General features: G+C 40.3%; 1 protein-coding gene across 5 annotated transcripts in view; it reads right to left on the bottom strand.

Moving 5' to 3' along the window:
• The window catches only part of SOBP (sine oculis binding protein homolog), a 161689-nt gene that overhangs the window by 72009 nt on the left and 76815 nt on the right, over positions 1-12865 (bottom strand). The window lies entirely within an intron of this gene.

Genomic DNA, 12865 nt, shown 5'->3' with positions numbered 1-12865 from the left:
TGTATCAACTTTGTACCCCATGTAGCAATATAAAGCTGCTGAATAAGTGACCAGCTTTTCACCCAGTGATCTATTCTACTGAACGAGGAAAATGTAAAATATCTGTATACAAGAGAGACAGTTCTATAGGAACAGTGAAGAAATCACATAATGCTCTAAAATGCTATCAGCTTCCACTGAACAGGCTAAAATGTACCTAAAGATTAGTACAGAACCCTGAACATGCAGCCTATACTCTCTAATGCATCATTGACCCTTGATAGAGGTGGAGAATTGCATTATGCAAGTACAAGAACACATAAAGCTAGAGATCAGTGCTTTTAGTGAATGTGTCCAAATATACCCCCATTTTAAATAATCCACTTAGCCAAACAGGACAGTTAAGCAGAAGTCAGACACAGTAGCTGATGGCAATGTACTCCTATGCTTCCTTATCCAAAACTTGTGTAACCACATAATGCTATCCTTTACATTATAAACACAGTTATCTCGAAACCCTAATCAGAATGGTCAGAGCTGTTTCTTCCTCCCCAGCTACTTTACATCTAGAATATTTTAATTGCAAGCCATTTAGAAAGAGTAATGATCAATGTTTTGGAAATGCATACAATACAAACGAAGCACAGAACTTATCTAGCCAAGTTAATAGTTTTGTGTTTCTCATTCTTAGTTTATTATATTTTCCTTGCTTTGACAATCACCTTTTAACAGACAATCTGACAAAACAATGAAGTCCACCTTAACTGTCAGCATGTGACATTTGAAATAACCCAGACAGTCACATAAATGGACATCAGACAGGTAGGAAAACCACCTCATGACCCATTATTTAAAAGAAAAGCAATAAAATTGTGGCCTACCTAATTTTATAAAGCACTTTTAAACTGTTAAAAACTTTACAGAAAGACTCATGAGTCAAGGTGATATCAAACATAGTACTGTGACTTCTGTTATTGCTCATTTTTATTTTGGAACAGAAAAAGATTACTCAAATCCTATTCCAGACCAGCACAGTTGGAATCATATTCAGTGCTATGAAGCAGCAGGGCAACCCAAAAAGGCTGCAATATTGTTATAGATGGGCATCTCTTTGGAGTTGCTGAAGGGGCAGTTAGAGATCTAAAGCCTTCTGAAGACATCTGCTTTTCAAGTAATATTAATTCTGATAGATCCCCAAACATTTCAAAGCAGGCACACTAGACAAATGTGGCACGTCCATGGCCATGTGTAGATGAAACGAGGGGCATGTGTGCATGACAGTTAAAAGCAGGTTAAATGCTTTTGCACTGCTTTAATGGTGTTGGCGTTTGCACATGTTGGCGGCTTATTGTGCAGTAATTCCAGCTGCTGTACCAAATTTGGTGGCATAATGTGCCTTAAATTACTTGGAGTGCAGAAAATGAAAACTCCTCCAAGGAGTCTTAGTTTGCTGCCCTACAGCAGTGGAGCAAAGCATGGGCTCCGTGCAGCACAGGGGCTCTGCAACAAACTCGTGCCACCAGCCTGGCAGCAGTCTGGGAAGACAGGCTCCACCCAAGAAAAAAAAAAAGTGGTGAGCCTGATCTTTTTTTTCCCCCCCCTATAGCTTGCCTGCCTGCCTGAGCTGCACAGGGGCCCGGTACTTCCCTCCAAGGCTGCAGTGCCCCCCAGGACTGCCCGAGCCAGGTGGTTGTGAATGGGTGCCGCCTGGGGGGGGCGGAGGCACCACTGATGCAGAGGGAAGCACCATCCCCACAGCAGCCCAGGGACTGTTCCACCCTCCCCTCCCTGCCACCAGAGGGGCAGGTAAGTTTGGATGTGTGCATGACATGGGGGTTTAAAGTGCTCTAACTTGAAGCAGTGTTTTTAAAAACACACCGCTTCAATTTAGGGCCCCCATTTTGTCTACACACACCCTACATGTACACTTTAATGCCCATTAACCTATTTTAATGTGCATTAAAGTGTCACAAAAAAGTGCTCTTTACCTAATGCTCATTAAAATAGGCTAATGTGCCTATTTTTTCTAGTACTTCACAATGGAAGTACTAAATTTAATGTGCATTACCTAAAGCGAATTAATGAACATGTAGACGTGTCCATGAGTACTAGGACTATTGCAGGGGCATTGTGGATGGGCTCCAAAAAAGAAGAGAATATCCCTCCTTTCCAATGAAACAGGCACTGAAGTTCTCTTGAGGGGAAAATATGTTTAGCTCAATGCCATTGGCTTGACTGTGAGGTTAGAATGATATTTAACCTTGAGGAGATAAGGTATAAAAGAGAAGAAAGCAGGGACTGGGGATTTAAAAAACCTCTTTAAAATTAAAAGTTACTGTTAAAATTGTAAATATCATTATTCACTCAAGTCTTTATCATTTAAGAAGCAGGAACTAGAGTAACCTGCAGAGAAATTCCTTACTCACTTCGCTTTCGGCTTGGATATGTACGTCTATTTTATTTTATTATTAGGAAAATGTGACTGTCGATCTAGAGGCACACTCCCAGCCACAATGGAGATATTTTCCAATTTTTCCCTTGGCCTTAAGAGAGGAAATCTGCTTTTCAATTTAAAAAGTGAGAGTAAAGTTTTATTATCCTGGGTGTCCCAAAAAAACACACACGTGTATCATTCTGTTGTTTGCTGTTCTAATGAGTGTTTCAATGTCAATGGTGGACATTTCGACATCTAGAGCAATATACACTGTAAGTTATGTTTTTTGCTTTCTAAAGGAATAAGAATCAGCTTTATTGATATGTTCCTGTATTCCTGATAACTAAAGTGAGTATACATTTTAGATGCCCTGTAATATAACGTACGAGGCAGGTACTGCAGAATTATTTATTAAAATGGATTTTTTTTAAGTAAACTACATTCACTAAAGTGGGACTAATCTCACAAGATACTCCATGAAAATCCAATGCTATTTAGTTGAAAATGTTTCAGATAACTAGTGTCTAAAGGCAAAAGCAAATATCTGAGTAACCCAAACTGATAGAATTTTGACTACTTGTACAGTCAAACCTGCAGTCTAATTCCTATAAAGCATCCTTTGGAACAAATGAGATAGCTCAATGTGACAGCTACATCCAGACACATTAAATACATGCATTAGTTGGATGTTTCTGGTAGGACAATAAGCTGTGAAAAGTTTAACAATGTTGCTATTTAAGTGGATATAATTAGACTTCACAATTAACATCCCATTGAGATGAACAGGGGAAGTTCACATCACTCTCAGTGCTATTGTTTAAGTCAGTCTGGTTACAGATGCAAAAAGAAAACACTGTTTCCCTTTTCATCCTGAAGGTTATCTCTTCTACCAGAAGGGCACACAGAACTACTTCTCCCCCACCGCCCAAACAAAAATCATAGAATTTGAAGATTTCAGCACAATTTGAAGGGAATCCTCAGGGCAACCTAATCGTGATTTTTAGTTCTTGTGGATTTTTATTTTCTCAGCTAATGAATTACTGTGGTCTCTCTATAAGGTGCAAATCTACCCTGTCTTCTACTCTCTATTCACTTCATCCAGAAATGAAAGTTCTGTTTCTACCAGTAACATATATTATAAACTAACTAAATCAGAGATATCCTATATGTCGTAAATTTACCCTGCCTGCTGCCCGGGTTTCAACTAACATGGCTAACTACCTCTATGTATATTATAGCCATAAATATTAATTCACTAAATATGGGTTGACCAGGATCTTTGCCCCAAACCCTAAGAAAAGTGCAACATCCCCCAGCATAGACCAGAGACCGTCTTGCAGACTACAGTGCATAGAACTTTTTTTTTTTATTTCTGCTACCAAAGAATAAAAGGACAAATCCTGCAATCACTACTCAGATAAAACTCCCAGGGAAATTTAAAAGAGTTTTGCCTCAGAAGTGACTGCAGGATTTTGCCCAAGCCACAGAATAATGGAATAAAGCACACATTTATTTATGTATGTATTTACTTATTTGCCTTAGGCTTTCTCATCTATGCATCCCAAACCAAGGAGAACCTTTTAACCAGCTACCAGGTACCCTGAAACAGTCTGTAAAGTTTTTTCACAGGTGGAAAGTTGTTTCATAAATTCCTACAAAACTAGATTAGTGACAAGTAAGGGTTGAAATCACATTTGTTGTATTCTCTTCTGGATTAATTCTCAGGTCTGCTTTCTTATGGTCAGCCCAGACTGGAAATGAATGCTCTGTTCTATAATTCTCAAACTGTGGTCTATAGTCCACCAGTGTGGCAACTGATGGCAACCTATGTAGTGCTAACTTTCCTTGTTTCCAGGTGCATTAAAAGACAGCTAAAGTACATTAAATTATTTCCTAATGTTACTTTTCCATGTAAGCAAGAGCTATAGCTGCCACAGAAATGTTATTTGACTGCTGTGGGGAGGGGGAAATAGTCCATGAGACCATCTGTTTAGTGGAGGTAAACTGGAACGAAAAAAAATGATGATATGTACCGAGGAAAGACAACAAGGATATCCCTGGTTTAATGTTGTCCCCCTTTCTGCTTACTGCTTGCACAGAAATTCAGATCTTTCGTGTCCTGGAGAAATGTGTGGTATTTGGGCAATGAGTGAAATGACATTGGATGAATTACAGCAAGCTGTGATGTGTAACCCCCACACCCAGTCCAATCCAGTGCTTGTGTATACAACTGGGGAAGACCTATACCAGTGATTCTCAGCCAAGGTGCTGTGGTATCCTAGGGAGCCGTGACAGCCACTGAACGGTGCCAGATAAATACAGACTCCAGTGAAAAGATAAGTATAGGCTTTCCAGCTGCTCCTCCTCCTTGAATTCACTACAGCACAGGCTCTTCCCTGACTTCTGCTCTTCCTCCTTCCCGGTCCCTCTTCAAGCAGGTAAGCATTATTTAAAAAATCCATTTGTTTTTGCTGCACAGTGAGTGCTGTTCCATTCACAAAATGAGGGGAGCCTCAAGTCTAAAAAAGTTGAGAACCACTGACCTATGCACACCATTTTTTTTGTCAGAGCTACAGTTTATCATGATGTAATCCCCCAGCCTCCAGTTGCCATATTTGGCAATCAGAGGCAGTGTATCAAGGATTTTGAAGATGGGAATGGCTATCTAGGTCACATAGGAGTTATGTGGAGGAAGAGAATCACCTTCAGGATCTGAGTCACCTTTGCAGCTTCATAGTCGAAGCAGACTCCATGTATTTCAATACCCTGGAGACATTCTTGTCAAGACATTAAACCAGAGTTGAAATATCTGTTTGATTATGCCTTAAAATCACAAATCACAAATAGAGGTATATAAACAGCACGCATTAGCAAAGATGGATCCAGATCCATACCATCAACCTTGTTCCAATATCAGATCTTGCCCTGTTTCTGTAACAGCCAAAAGCAAATGCTAAGTCTGAGGAGTCCAATATTAAAGAAAATCTAAATTTACAAATGGATTTAAAATCTTCATGTTCAGGAGATCTTACAGTGCAATAGTTTTGGTGAGAATAAAATGTAAAGAGTCATAGTCCTGGCTTATAGTTTATTATTATTAAGGAACTGAGGAAACGTATCATTCCAAATTTTTTGCAGTCCTATTATGTTGACTTACAAAATACTGTCTGACTTTAAAAGCCCTCTAAGTTAAAGTTTATCATTCTAGCTGAACTCAGTCCAAGAACTCTTCCTTGTCACATACTGAACAGGGATAAAAACACTTGGGAGGCAGGCAGAGAGAAAAACTGCTCCAGGAAAGTCTATTTTGATAAAGGAGACAGTGCTATTCTGTGAAAAAATAAGGTAATGTTTCTGAAGCAATCCCTATCCAAGTTGTCTCAGCTATCAAAAAGTATCATGTTTATAGTCTTAGGTCGTGTAAGCACATTTTTTTTCTTTGTACTAAAGAAGCTAGGAAGATAATATTTTAAAACATAATCAATAGCTTTGGATATTCCTGAAAGGGATGTAACCTGAAAATGGTTCCTATTACACATTACATTTTTCAGCCATGCTTTTATTTTATAAAACTACCCCAGCCTATATTTAAAATGTAAGCTACAAGCCTTCATGCAAAAAATAACATAATTGAATCAGATAAGTAGCAGAAATAACAATATCACTCTAGCACTTACTGAAATCATACTTTTCATCTCACTGTATTTTAAAGAGCCAGTCAAGACTTTATCAACGAATGAAGATTCAGCTTTCTGAACTCATTACTTTTTTTTTAAAGTCCTTTTTCATATGCTATATATAGTTTATCGCACTAAAAAAATTCAAGATGTGTGTCTTTAAGAGTCTTTCTAATACTATTACAATATAGCACCTTCCAGTGCAAGATATCCATCTTCAGTTTCACAACATCTCTGCAAAATACAAAGTATTGTTGAACCAAGTCTAGAAAGGCACTGGGCACTTATTGTTCTTGAGGCTTGGTTTAGTCTCTATTTTTATGACGGGGTAAATGGTGAGACTGAGATGCTAAATGAGTCCAGAATCAAGTTGAAGCATTATTAGGCTGGAACCCAGGCTTTCCCACTGCCGGTTCGACTACCTTTACATTCTCTCTGGCTACAGGGGACAAGGCTAGGAGCAATGGCCTCAAACTTCAGCAGAGGAAATTTAGCTTGAAGGTTAGAAAGAACTTTCTGACTATAAGGGTGATCAAGCAGTGGAACAGGCTACCTAGAGAAGCTGTAGAATCTCCAACCCTGGAAATTTTCAAGAGCAGGTTAGAGACACACTTGGCTGGAATGGTGTAGTCAGGGATGATCCTGACTTGAATGGTGGAGGTCGAGGAGAAGGCAAAGGAATGGACTAGGTGACCTCATGAGGTCCCTTTCATCCCTACTTTCCTATGATCCTATGCAAAAATTCCCCATTAAAACCATAAACCTGGAGAAACTGACTCCCTTTAAATCCAAGCATATCCCATCTTTCTCCTCCCTCTACTGGACAATAAATAGGCGATTTCTGTAATATTACTGGTTTCTTGTAAGGCCGTGTGAGTCCTGACAGTTCACAGTGTAGTGATATATTAGAAGTATTCAAGTGCTTGACACAAAAGCTAATTTTTCAAACTGCACAAATCTTTACACGTCATACATTTTTAATGTCTAATTCAGAATTGTCAAAAAATAAATATTATAACAAATGCATAACATCAAGATAATTTGAAATAATCTTTGTTTACTGCCTCTTTGAACATTTTTTGTCAAGTCACAGCTACACAGGACTTCCATAAAAGTGAGACTATTCTGCTGATCTCCTCTCTGATTAATGGCAGGCTTGATTCAGAGACACTAATGGACTGTGCCTGACAGTTATTGCAGCATACCCAGTACCAGACTAAAATACAGCAAGAAAATAAATTAAAATATACTACATACAGGTTCCATCTTTGTAATGCCTAGCAAGCACCAAAGTAGCCAATTGTTCCTGATGATCTTGCACTTCTTATTTTAATTTTTGAGATAAAAGCTTTTTCAAATTTTTTTTGTGTAGTTTTGTCAAGTAACTCAAATAGTCCTTTCAGTTGATCCCATTAGTACAAGGATTCCACAATACAGATAAGACACTTGTGTATAGAGAAAGCAAATATGTCCAGTTAGCCTGCCAGGGACAGAAGGGAAAGGGGCTGACACAATATAACAACAAAAGGAAAAAAATCTCAAATGCTGGTTATGGTTAGCTGAGGCTAACAAACCAAACAAATCACTGTCCCTAATGAATTTGTTTCAAGGTATCTGCTTCTCTCAGGCTTCAGGTATGTAAACGCTCAACTAGCAACAAGGATTTTCTCTGATTGTGATGTTACATATAAGACTAATCAACTTGACTTTGAGCATAATTTTTGTTAAGCAATTCCTGGTTGGTTTAATGAACTCTTCCCCCACTGGCTTTTATAGACCAGCTATGATGGAGGTACCATTAAGATAAACCTTCACCCCCCACCCTCCTCATTGACAGTTCTTCTTATTTGTTTCCCAACAGTCAATATCCAATTAAGGGCCACCAAATTTGATTGCTGGAAAAGATAACAATAAGGCTTGAAGACTCAGTAGCCTTCCTCTTTTTTTTAATTGTCTTTGTATTGTATTTCCAAACTCTAAATTTTGTCAAAAATGAAAGAAAAGGCTAAATCTGGATGGCAAAGTCCTCCTCTAAGTCTGCTGTTTCTGCCGGCTATATCTTAACAATAAATGTTACACTGTGCTTAATGCTATGTGTACATAGGTGAAGAGAACAGACAGGAAACATTTAGTGTCTTTGGTGGTTTTTCAGAGTGGGGAAATATAAAGCTATGTTTAACAGAAATCTTTTTTCTAACAGAGATTCAATTATGAGTGATATGCCACTTTGTCCATTAATAATTTCAAATGCAGGGGCTGTAGTGTTTAAAGTAATAATACTAATTTAAGATCTCTGTAAAGGGATAACCATTTTCTGGAAGGGGCAAAACTTAACAGGCAAGGAGCTTGGTGAAGGGGGAACTTCAGTACAAATGACACAGTCTGCAACCTTAATTTCATCTCTCAGTCCTTCAGAGGATGATAAATGACTGTAATAAAAGATAGGCTACCAGCAGTTATAAGCAGGACAAAAGTAAACTCTGATCAGAGGTGAGGGATGTTTGTTACTATTCCAGACAGCTGAATTCTAGGTCAAGGACTGAGGTCAACCCCATCATCAACATTTGCTTTTGTTCTAACCCGAGTTATGTACCTCAATTACAATGCTTTTCTCAGTCCTTCACTTAAAGTTATGTTTTAAAGACAGTTCAGTGAAAGACTACTATAGCAGAAACGAGGTACCCTGCCTTCCCAACTTCCCTTTTTTTCTTTAAGAGGAATACTTTATTATGAGGGGTTTACTGTATTCCCACTGACAAACAGGATGCAACTCAGCACCTCTAGGCTACTCTCAGAGGTATGCAGATATCTGGTTGTAAATGAACTGTCACACACCTGTGTTTTCTACTATCCTCTGCCACCAAGTAAATGCTGCAACATAATATCCTCTGGCAGGATGCCAGCAATGTATATCATGTCCAAAAAACTTAGCAGAGTGGCTATTCAACCTTGGCAGGTGGTGTACAGCACACTGATCTTCTCAGACAATGAGAGGTGACTGATTCTTTATCTTCCTACCATGCCCTAGGATTTGAGAAATCTAGTTCTGGCTGTTGTTGGGAGAAGGAGGGGGTGTTGTGTGTGTGACTGAATTAAATGACTGAGAGTCCTCTGCCTCTCTCCCTTCTTTGGTTACCAGCTCTCATATGGAATAGTCGCAGGTAAATCATAGACTGGGTTCCTGTGCCCACAGAAATTTATTTTTAATAATTCTCAACAGTTTACTTTGTGTACTAGGAAATATTAGATATGGGCTAATGCTGTGAGTCTGGGTATTGTAAGTACAGGAAAAAGAAAATGGGAGAGAAAGAGAAAAAGAATCCTTCTGATTTTCAAAGATGTGCTGAAAAATGGATTTGTTTCTATTGGATAAAAAGGGTGCATTAAGATGCTACACTTAAGCCTAACCCTAGTTAGGCTGATCTAGCCAAGTGCCAATCTGAGCAAACATTTATGGAGGTGAGACTGGGCAAAAAATGCCAGTCTGATTCATAGAATAGGAAGGGACCTCAGTGGGCCATTTAGTACGACCCCCTGCCCCTGGCAGGCGAGAAAAGTCACCAACCCTGGGGTCATGTGATCCCAGCCAGGTGCCTGTCCAGTCTCTTTGAAGACCCCCAAGGATGGGGGGCACCACCTCCCTTGGGAGCCCATTCCAGATCCTGGCAAACCTGACCATGAACAACTTTTTCCTAATGTCCAGCCTAAACCTTCTCTCTAGTAGCTTCTGGCCATTGTTCCTTGTCATTCCAGGGGGTGCCCTGGTGAACAGAGGAGGTACACTAAATTAGATTGGGAATGGGTCACCAGGCATTGGGGAAGTCCCTGTTTCCCCGAGCACTACCAGGAGTGGCCAGGTATAACGGTCACAAGCTGGCAGAGGGTAGATTTAGGCTAGATATCAGGAGGTGCTACTTCACGGTTAGGGCGGTTAGGATCTGGAACCAACTTCCAAGAGAAGTGGTGTTGGCTCCTACCCTGGGGGTCTTTAAGAGGAGGCTAGATGTACGTGTTGCTGGGGTCGTTTGACCCCAGTACTCTTTCCTGCCGTGGCAGGGGGTCAGACTCCATGATCTGCTAAGGTCCCTTCCGACCCTAGAAACTATGAAACCTAGTGAACACCTGCATATACTGGAAATGCAGCCTCAGGCTGGGAAAGCCCACTGGCTCACCCCAACCCCGGACTGTGCTCTTCCTACACCCCCCACCCTGACTGGGCTATTCCTAGCCCCCTGATTTCCTCCCCACCCTCCAAGTCTTTAATTTATTCTTCATCCAGTGGGGCAGATTAAGCATGGAATATCTGTCTGGAGCTAGAATCATCTTAAAGGAAGGAGGGTCCACAGGGCTAAGAGAAGGCATCAGATCCCCTCCTCCTCCTCAGTGCAGACCACTGCACCAAAGCAAAGAACTACTGTCTAGCACCTACTGAAGCCTCATGCTCATCTCAGTCCTGCTGAGCAAGTGATAATAGCTGGCTGGGGAGATAGCTGGGAAGATCTTATCCAGCAGCAGATCCACTAACCTCCTAGTCCCCCAAAAACCTCTAACCCTTGTCTGCCTTCTGAAAATGTATTGGGTGGATAATTTAATTTCCCAGTATGCAAGGGCACAAAGTGCTTGGGTCATTTCCCAACCCCCAGTCCTGCCCTATTGCTCTGTAACTTGAAAGTCCACAGCTCCTGTAAGTAAAAGACAAAGAATACATAACCTATGTACAGGACCTTACTTTAGAATGGATGTGAAATGATGACTCTGTCTAAACAGACTCCATAGAAACACACATAGAACTGTGGCCTTCCATCTCTGTTTCAGCACAACTAGTTCACTATAATCTAACTGTGAAGCAGTTACTAACACTCACTTACTAATACTGAGTGTTAAAGTAGCAGGTTGTAAGGTTAATGGAAGCAGAATTCCTGTTGGTGTCACTGTGCAAAAATGTAACAATATCAAGCAAATAATCAATTGTAAGCAAATACTTTAAGCAAAATCATACTCTAATTGCATGGTGTCTTAAGTTGACATCCCTAGCAGTATTTTCTTCTCCACAGTGATTTCCATCAAAGCTGAGAGCCCTGTTCCTGTCACGGGCTACCATTCTGAATACTTTAGGTACTGGATTTGTCAGGAACAGTAATGGGTGCTGCATCTTGGTGCTTTGGAACCCTTTGTAATGATTGTGGCTAAAATGTCTGTAAAGTGAAAGAAGCCCCTGTTTCCCCCTGAGGCAGTCATCAATAATTCTAAGATAAGACAAAGGATAGACCTAGAAACATAATCACTGGGTGAGACATGTCCAATCTAGTGTAAACTGTAGTCTGAAGAGCCATCAGACGCTGGAATCAGTCCACTCTTCCCTACTTTCAGGATGGTTGGAGTGACATTAAGCATCATCTGCTTTAAAAGAAATGCTCAGAAAGAAGGGAAGCTATGGAAATTATCTCCTTAGAATGAGAGTTCTAGCAACAGAATTTATAATCTAAATTAATTGCATCAAACCATGTCATTGACATTAATGTCAGTCTATTACAGGCATCTTCGTGATCTATTCCGTGAAATGCAACTTAGTGACTTTTCTGTGGGGAGGAAGATGGAACAATCATTTGTGTCACTTGCTTTGTTTCACATTTTATTTATTGAATTATTACTAATATCATTATTCCTATTATCTTAATTGACTGTGTTATGTCTTTTCATCACTGCATTCCTCTTAGAATTAAACTGTTTCACACGGATTTTCATTGTTCCTCCTCCTGGTTTAAAAAGTTGCTGCTGAATCACTGACACCAGAGAGGGTGCACATTTCATTGAGGGGGGAGGTAAAATATCGGATGGGACAATTGGCTGGAAATGTAAAATGCGCATGCATCTGCCACAACTGGGACACTTCACAGCATGCAGTGGCAAGAAATTTCATGCAGTGAATGTGAGGTTTTAAAAATCAGACTACTGTAATCCTTTGAAAGCAGCCAGGGTCTCTTTTTGAAGGTCTAGGTCACACGCCTGGCAACGCATCATGTGGTGTCTCTCTTTCGCCATTTGTTTATTTGCTTCTGGCAGTTTTGGCAGTAAAGTATCAGAGTGAAATGCACACCACTTCATACATATGGTGGGAAGAATCTAGTGCATCAGTTGAATGCATACTGTACTGTATACACATTCTGTTTTATCCCTGAGCACAGCTGTGCTGTAAAGGCTTGCAAAATGTGAAGCCTTCTGTGCAGCAAAAACATCGACGAGAGAAGCTGGGCTATAACTTATTAGGTTGTGACACAAGCCAAAAAAAGCCAAAGATAAACCTGACAACTCCTGGCACTGGGGAAAAAAGCACAACAGCTTGAGTTAAAAGAAGGAGCACCAACCTAAATTTTATATTGGGAACTTTTGCTGGTTGGGGTTGCAAATGGTAGACCATTGTTACAAGACAATGATTCACAGACCCTGCTGTTAACTTCCAGCCAGAGATGTGCAAACAAATATGTAAATCATTCCCCAGTTGCCCAGGTAGGCCGTGCACACTGGGAAGGGTGTCCAGGGGTGGAAGGAGATGGAATCTTCCCAATGCCAAAACCAGAAAGCAGCAGTGAGTCTAGTCCATGCCTGCTAGCAGAGGCCTGAAACTGTGATAACTCTCCTGGCTCCTGCTTTCTCAGCACTATAGACTGTGATAGAAACATATGGTAGGAAACTACCTTGCACTCACTGGATGAGATACCTCAGGAGACGAGAATAGGATGGGTTTCAACACAGACAAGTGCAAGGTGATGCACCT

The sequence above is a fragment of the Crocodylus porosus genome, unplaced genomic scaffold (assembly GCF_001723895.1).
Source record: "Crocodylus porosus isolate Cpor-Errol unplaced genomic scaffold, CroPor_comp1, whole genome shotgun sequence".
Taxonomy (NCBI): Eukaryota; Metazoa; Chordata; order Crocodylia; family Crocodylidae; genus Crocodylus; species Crocodylus porosus.
This window is presented reverse-complemented; position numbering and strand designations above follow the sequence as displayed.